Source organism: Ceratotherium simum, chromosome 7 (genome assembly GCF_057802395.1).
Source record: "Ceratotherium simum simum isolate JZ-2026a chromosome 7, ASM5780239v1, whole genome shotgun sequence".
Classification (NCBI taxonomy): domain Eukaryota; kingdom Metazoa; phylum Chordata; class Mammalia; order Perissodactyla; family Rhinocerotidae; genus Ceratotherium; species Ceratotherium simum.
In genome coordinates, this window is record NC_141906.1 from 47992004 (window position 1) to 48000563 (window position 8560).

Sequence of the window (8560 nt, forward strand, 5' to 3'; positions counted from 1 at the left end):
ATTCAACAACATTTAACACACATTTCTTGAGTGCCTTCTATGTACTAGGACTTGGAGATGTAAATAAAAGTAAGGCAAGGACTCTGCGCTCAAAAGCGTATGTTCTAGTGGGAGAAACAGACATGTTGACAAATAATCCTAAAACAGTAGTCTTGTCATAATAAAGGTATGTCATAGAAAAATGCATTAGATCGTGCAGAATCACAGAATTTAAGGGAAAAAGAGCAAACTCTCAGTAGGAAGCTCCGAGGGGTCAGAGGATTACATGTCAGGAATGAACTTCCTTCAGCACAAACTAAGTCTTCTTAATGTTCTTTCCGAAAAATACACATATGACAGCCTCTGGTCTCAACACTTGTCTCTCTGATTATTTTCACTAATATTACAGTTAAAAATAAATGTCATTATTAAGCATCACCTTCAACATGTTGAATCTCTATAGGGATTTTGCTCTCCTAGCAACCAGGAACACCTGCCCTCACCCTATGATTTTTCTTCTTCTCATAACGTTAGGTAAACATTTTAGAAATCTCTGTTCCACTTCCTGAAACTTAGTCTGAAATACAATTAAGCACGATCAGCTTAGTCACCAAACAGAAATACTTTTAGATAAAAATGAGTCTTATCTGACGATTTATCAAAACTCCTTCTTTGGGAGGTACAAATTTGTGGCTTTTAAAGGAGGATTCTTTGCCAAAAATTGTAGTTCACTAATATTTGTTATTTATTAAGCTCCTGATATTTGCAGGGGTGCCTTACATATATTTTTTTTTCTATTTGTTTTGCTCTTTACATTAAAGGCATTGTGGTAGGCAGCCTCTAAGATGACCCCCATTGGTTCTGGCCTCCTAGTATCCCCTTAAGTAATCATCTCCTCTTGAGTTTGGTCTGGATTTAGTGACTCCTTTCTAAAGAAGAGAGTTTGAAGAAGTGAAAGGCTGAAACTTCCGAGATCAGGTTATAGAAAGCCTGGTTTTCCATCTTGAAGGCCCTTTCTTGCTTTCTGGCTTGCTCTTTCTGAGAGAAGCTGACTGACATGTGAGCTGCCCTGTGGCCAACCCCAGAGAGGAACTGAAGCCTCAGTCCTACCGCTCCAGAGAAATTCAGTCCTGCCAACTAGATGAGTGAGCTTGGAGGAAATTCTCCCCAAGCTGAGCCTTCAGATGAGACCAGGCCTGGCTGACATCTTAACTGGCACCTTGAGTCAGAGGTCCCCAGGTGAGCCACACACCAGATTCCTGACCTGCAGAATCTGTGAGATAATAAATGTTGGTTGTTTTAGGGTTTGTATGCGGGTATTAGTTATGCGACAATAGATAACTAATGCAGGCATTATCCCCATTTTAGAGATAAGATTAATCATCTACAATCATGCTATGAATTCTCCCATCAACCAGAATTCTAACATATGCCCATTTGATTCCAAATCTTTCTTTCATTATAGTACTCTGTCATTATGTCTAAGTTTTACAATAATTGTGATGTATGCCTCTCTGTCCTAGTTTACATACGTTTTACTAATCTTCAGCTGCTTAGATGGGCAAACTACTCTGAATTTGGATATTCTCATCTATGAAATATAGGGGCACATATCTAGCATTGGCTTACCAGGAAGCTTGCTGGGACCTCAATGTCTGGACATTTGGAAATAAGCGGGAGCCAGGATTGGGAAGGGCTTAGACAAGGTCAGGTGACTCACTACGGGCAATGCCTTTGCATGGTGACCAGCAGCTCTTACCATGGAATCTGCAAGAGCCTAGAGACCTCAGGGGAGGGCCAGTATCAAGTTAACAGCAGTTGTGATTTTATGGGCCAAGTACGAGAGTCTTCAGGTAGACATGACTTTGGCCAGATAGGCAGCAGCAACCCGCCTTTTTCAGGTGGTCAGTCCCTGTGGTTTAAAGCAAGATCACAGCCACGGGCTAGGAGTGCAGGAAATGGGGTCCTGTCCCTGGGAGGAGGAGGTTGGCAAGAGCTAGAGAAGATTCTAGGTCTTCTGAGCAGGGCTGGGGAAGGAGAGGCTGGAAAACACAACTGCTCGATGGGTTCCTCTGGTGCCAGTTTCCTCATCACATCACTAGCTTTCTAGTTCTCTGCATTCTGTGATGGAAGGACAGGGAATACTGGGAACATGAAGAAATAGTACTGGCTCTAGAGTGATATGGAGCCACAGCCATTGATTCCAGCTCCCAACTTATTGCAGCCGAAGCCCTGGATTGTCTCAATGCCCCAATTTACAATATTTTGTAATGAATGCATATTTATCCCCATTTCCCAGTTTTAGGTTTTAAAGTGTGGTACCATAACTTTGGAGGGCAGCCTCCCTGCTCATGGATTGGTGATTGAAGGTTTATGCCATCTGTGGTCAATGCCCCAATCCAATCAGGACAACATCTGTTTGTCTGTGAGTGAATGCGGAGGGGAGGTGTGTGCATGTTGGGGAGCCAGGGAGATGTTGCTGAGCTGCCCACTGGGGGCTTCTGATTACTTCTTTGCTTTTAGAGAACCAGAAGTTTAGAGACTGAAAATAATTTACCATATTCAGGAGATGGTTTCTCGGATTTAGTCTGAAAACTTCTAACAATACTAAAAAAAGTTTTGCAAAGGAATTTAGTAGCTATCTACAGCATTTTAATCTACGTGTTATTGACACTGTGGATTTATGTTTTTCTCCTTACATGGGCTTCTCTAAAACTGGAACACTAGAATATATCTATCGCCTCTTAAATATCAGCTCTTTCCTGTCTTGTAATAATATCATTACTCTGGAATTATGTTCAGATCTAAGGCATCTGTGTTCTAGAATTATGTTTCTATTATTAATAGATTTATATTACTTAAAACAGGTAAACAGAAATAACAAGAAGCTATGATAAAATTTGGCAATAGTTATTCCAATTACCAGAACTCAAAATTATTACACTGACTTTCAATACTATTTTAATAACAGCCTGACAATTGGCTACTTTTCTTTTCATGCCACATTATGTGCATATTTATAGTTATTATTTATATTACTTGAATTGTATGTTGTACCAACTTAATAAATTTAAAAGACATTTAGGAGAAAACATTGTTATGCCAAAAGTAGATATTAAAGGTACTTTTTTTATTTTTAGGTCGTTCCTTCACGTGTAGTTATTTAATTATTTTTGTTTTATTTATCTAAGCCTAGCTCTGTCTTCAACTCATTATCTAAGTAAAGTACATTGTCCTCCTCTCCTTCTCCTCATTCCTGTCACTTCTCCTTTTCTTCAATGCAGAGTAGGCAGAATTATAGTTATATTTCAGTTATTTGACATTATACTTGAGATGAAATCTGGGTTTATAGAACCATGATCAAATTGGAAGTATGCAGTAACTTTGGCTAGCCTGATTTGCCTGGTCGTCTGGGCATTGTGTAAGCGATGAGACTAGAATTTCCCTAATGGTGCTGCTATGTGGGTGATCCATAACCAACAAATGCTAAAATACCTGAGTCCCCTCCAACTTGGTATGTATTATCTCCTACAGCTATTATAATCCAACTTAATCTGTATAAATTTCATATCTGAAAACAGGGAGTGGCGGTGGGATCACTAGAAATCCAAATCAGTGTTAGTAAATCAAATTTATTAATGCACCAGAGACACAGTGTATAGTTCCCAGAGTGCTTTTTACGTACTTATTTTGTAACCTTTATCTATCTATCCATCCATAATTCATCCATCCACATCTATCCAAGAATCCAGCCAGCCATTCACTTAATCAATATATATTTACACATAATAGGTATAATGCTAGATTCTGGGGACACAGAGGTGAAAAACGTGGTCCCTGCCCTCAAACAGATCACAGTCTAGAAGCAGACACAGACAAATGAAGCAACAGTTTTCAAGTGGCTTCATTAGAGTCGTGGCAGAGGAATGTATGGAGTGTAATGGGAGCATAGATAACGGGTGTCTAATTCAGTGTGGGTGTTGAGAGTGAGCGGAGATTAGGGAAGGTGTCCCTGAGCTAGAAGAGATGTTTGGGTGAATCTTAAGTCTTTAAGTGTGAAGAGGAGTTGCCAGTACACTTTAGAGGTGAGTATAAGAGATATGAATTTGGCAAAAGTCCATACATGTGAGAGACTACGGTAAGTTAGAGGCACTGCGTGTTATCCTGGACTAGAAGACAAAGGTTTGCTTGGGACAAGAGTGGGAGCTGAGGAGGGTAAGAGATGATTCTGGAGAGGAGAGCAGGGTCTGATCATGAAGAGCTTTGAAAATGGGACTAAGAATTTTGGATTGTTTCCTAAAAGTTAGGGGAACCATTGAAGAATTCAAAATAAATACCAAACAGAGACGTGACCTTTGCCAGTGCTTCCTCTCCTTACAGATTTTTGAGCAGATAGCAATCGCAGGTGTTCAGTTCACCATGTTCCATTTGCATGTCTGCAGCCTAATGAAATTTAGTTAGTTCAATTAATTCACTTCAGTGATTCTGGGGGTGCAGCACTACCAATGCCACTCCAGGATCTAGGAACCAGGTCTTGTGGTCAAGTTTTATCATTCCCCAAATCCTCCTCACGCCTTTGGACATAGCTTCTCCCACCACCCCATCTCTTGAAAACCACTGATCTGTTTTCTGTTGCTATACTTTGCTTTTTCTAAAATTTCATAAATGAAACTGAGCAGTATGTAACCTTTCAATCTGGCTTCTTTTGCTTAACATAATGCATTTGAGACTCTTCAATGTTGTTGCTGTATCACTAGTTCCTTCCTTTTTATTGCTGAGTAATATTCCATTAAATCTTTGTGTATTTTGTATACAAGTTCTTTATCATATATACATATATTTAATAGACTTTATATTTTAGAGCAGTTTTAGGGTCACAGCAAAATTGAGGGGAAAGTACAGATATTTCCCATATACCTCCTACCCCAACACGTGCATAGTCTCCCTCATTATCAGTATCCCCACCAGAGTGGTACATTTGCTACACGACACGTCATAATTACTCAAAGTCTATAGTTTACAGTAGGGTTCACTCTTGAAGTTGTACATCTTATGGGGTTGGACAAATGAATAATGACATGTATTCACCATTCTGGTTTCATACAGAGTAGTTTCATTGCCTTAAAAATCCTCTTTGCTCCAAGTATTTGCTCCTCCTTCCCCTCAACCCCTGGAAACCACTGATCTTTTTACTGTCTCCCTAGTTTTGCCTTTTCTAGAATGTCATATAGTTGGAATTATAGACTATGTAGCCTTTTCAGATTGGTTTCTTTCACTTAGTAATATGCATTTAAGTTTCCTTCATATCTTTAGTGGCTTGATACCGCATTTCTTTTTAGTGTTGAATAATATTCCATTGTCTGGATGTACCACGGTTTATTTATCCATTCACCTACTGAAGGACATCTTGGTAGCTTCCAAGTTTTGGCAATTATGAATAAAGCTTCTATAAACATCCATGTGCAGGTTTTTGTGTGTACATAAGTTTTCAACTCTTTTGGGTAAATACCACTGAGTGCAATTGCTGGGTCATAGGGTAAGTGTTCAGTTATTTACGTTTATACCTTGAACTGTGCCACTTAATCATATTCTCTCAGGTTTTTATGTCCTAAGAAATAAGAAGAAATTATTATTTTATTGTTGCCTTAGTTGCTACTGCCACATTCTTCTTCTTCTTTGTTGTCATTTAAAGGTCTGACAATACTATCCTTTTACTTTATGTACTGGAAAGGAAATGGTTTAAGATATTCTTATCCAGGAGACTAAAATGGTCAATGGGCCAACTTCAAGTGGTGTTATCCTTAGTTTTAAATCAGTACTACTGTTTTGGGTCAGGACACTTAGGAAGCCTAGAGTAGGCTCCCGCATACAAATAGATAGGCACATCCTGTTATTCATTTATTAAGAGGGAATGATATGAGATGAAGGTGATTAATTCATAGTAGCACAGGCAGCTTAGCTCTCTAACTCTCAATGTGTAAAGCAAATCAGTAAGACTGACTACAGAGTTGCTCTTTCTTTCCACTTAGCCATGTATCTGAGTTCTCAGGGCATAAACACTTTGCCTGTGGTATTTTCTGAGTTACACTTTTAAATAAGCATCTATTTATCACACTCCATATATAATTGAATAGAAAATCCTCAGTAATTCAGATGCCATTTTAAAAGTTTCCAATTACAAAATCCATTTGCTCCTTTGTTTTTTATTTTTTTATTTTTTTATTTTTTGTGAGGAGGATCAGCCGTGAGCTAACATCCATGCTAATCCTCCTCTTTTTGCTGAGGAAGACCAGCTCTGAGCTAACATCTATTGCCAATCCTCCTCCTTTTTTTTCCCCCAAAGCCCCAGTAGATAGTTGTATGTCATAGCTGCACATCCTTCTAGTTGCTGTATGTGGGACGCGGCCTCAGCATGGCCAGAGAAGTGGTGTATCCGTGTGCGCCTGGGATCCGAACCCGGTCTGCCAGTAGCGGAGCGCGCGCACTTAACTGCTAAGCCACGGGGCCGGCCCTGCTCCTTTGTTTTTATACTTTTGTATATTATATTTATTCTTTCCACCAGTCTTAACAGATGAACTCTCCTTGAAGCCAAAAGAAATGAATGTCTTTACTCATTACATCTGCCTTGCTCTATTTGAAAGCACTTTATTTGCCAGTAATCCTCTGGAATGACTAATAAAGTCTTAAACTTTTTTTCATAATAAAATAATCAAAAGTATTATATAGCACTCTTGGAAATTAGTCATACTCCACTCTGTTCCTTCTTAAAAGATTTATCAAGGTTCTTTATTGCCCAGTAATTCTATAAACATGTAGCATAGACCATAAACCACAATTATTTAGACATCAATTTAGACAATCTGCCATTCTGCTTGAAATTCCATTTGCATTCTCTGGGGATTAGGGATATAATATCTTGATTTATTTATTAAGTATACCAGTCTAGGACCTAGATTCTAGGCCGTGAGCAAGTTAAACTAAGTAAGCAAGATTCAAGTTTATTTCTGTGTATCATAAGGCATGAGGGTAATAATTTTGTCTTACTTTAACTAGTATTCTGCTTTCATAATTCCTAAAATTGCTGAGTCATTTGAGAAACATGATTAAAGAGTTGAAATGCAAGTTCTTTATGGAAAACTGTGAAGTAATAGGACAATATAAACCAGAGAAGAAAAAGCTAAAGGGAATTTTCATGGTCTTCAAGCATCTTCAATCATCCAACAAATATTTTGCCAAGTGCTGGGCCCTGACTAATTGCTGGGGAAAAAATAGCGAGTACACAAAGTTCAAGTCCTCATGATGGAATCATATGGAGGGAACAGAAAATGTAACCAAATAAATGAAATAATTTTCTATACCACATGAGGGCTCATTGTTCAGAAAGATATCCAGCATCTTTTATCTTTGCTTGGGCCCAAATAAGAGAAAATGGGTTTTGAACCAGAGGGTAGGAAGGAAGTTCCTTTAACAGGGAGAGGACATGAGGTTCCCCTAAGGGGGAAAGGGAGTGCAGAGAAGGTGACTTTATCAAACCTGCCATGTGGCCATCTAAGCTCGGTACTTTCCTGTGTACATCATCCCATTTTGCAATCACAATACTCCCTGTGAGTTAAGTTTTATGATCCCCATTTTATAGATAACTAATTCTCAAACAAAATTGTATGTGAATCCCAATATATGAAATAGATTAGAGCAGAGCAGTCCTGGTGGAGCTGGGGTGCTTCGTTAGAGCCTCACCCACTGCTGCCCTCACCCACCCCTCCGAGGAACTTCCCCTCAATAACTAAGCTCCATCGTGTCCCAGGAACTTTCTCTTTGCCTCATGAGTATATATATATATATATTCTAAGTTATCTAAAGAGTTGGGAGTTTTATTATCTTAAGAGGTCTTGAGGTAGACTTTTTATTAAAAATTATTTTATTGAGATCATATTGGCTTATATATTGTGTAAATTTCAGGTGTGCTTATTATATTTCAGCTTCTGTATAGATTGCATTGTGTTCATCACCAATAGTTTAGTTTTTATCTGTCACCATACATATAAGCCCCTTTACCCCTTTTGCCCTCCCCCCACCTTCTTCCCTTCTGGTAACCACCAATCTGTTCTTCTCATTACGTGTTTGTTTATCTTCCAGATATGAATGAAATCATACAGTATTTGTCTTTCTCTGTCTGGCCTATTTTGCTTAGCATAATACCCTCAAGGTCCATCCATGTTGTCACAAATGGCACAATTTTGTCTTTTTTATGGCTGAGTAGTATTCCATTGTATATATATACCACATCTTCTTTATCCATTCATCTGTTGATGGGCACTTGAGTTGCTTCCAAGTCTTGGCTATTGTGAATAATGCTGTTATGAACAAGGGGTGCATATATCTTTTACCACCTTATCAGGCTAAAACAAGATTAGACTCGGTTACTTGGAATCTCACCAAATTGAATTTTATCACCGTAAGAAATCTCAGCTATCATAACTCATTTGGGAAGACCTGACTTTGACCATCAAGTCTGACAACAGGGCATATTGGGGGCATAGTTATTTGAGTCATGAGTTCAGAAGGGAGTTACTGGAAGCTG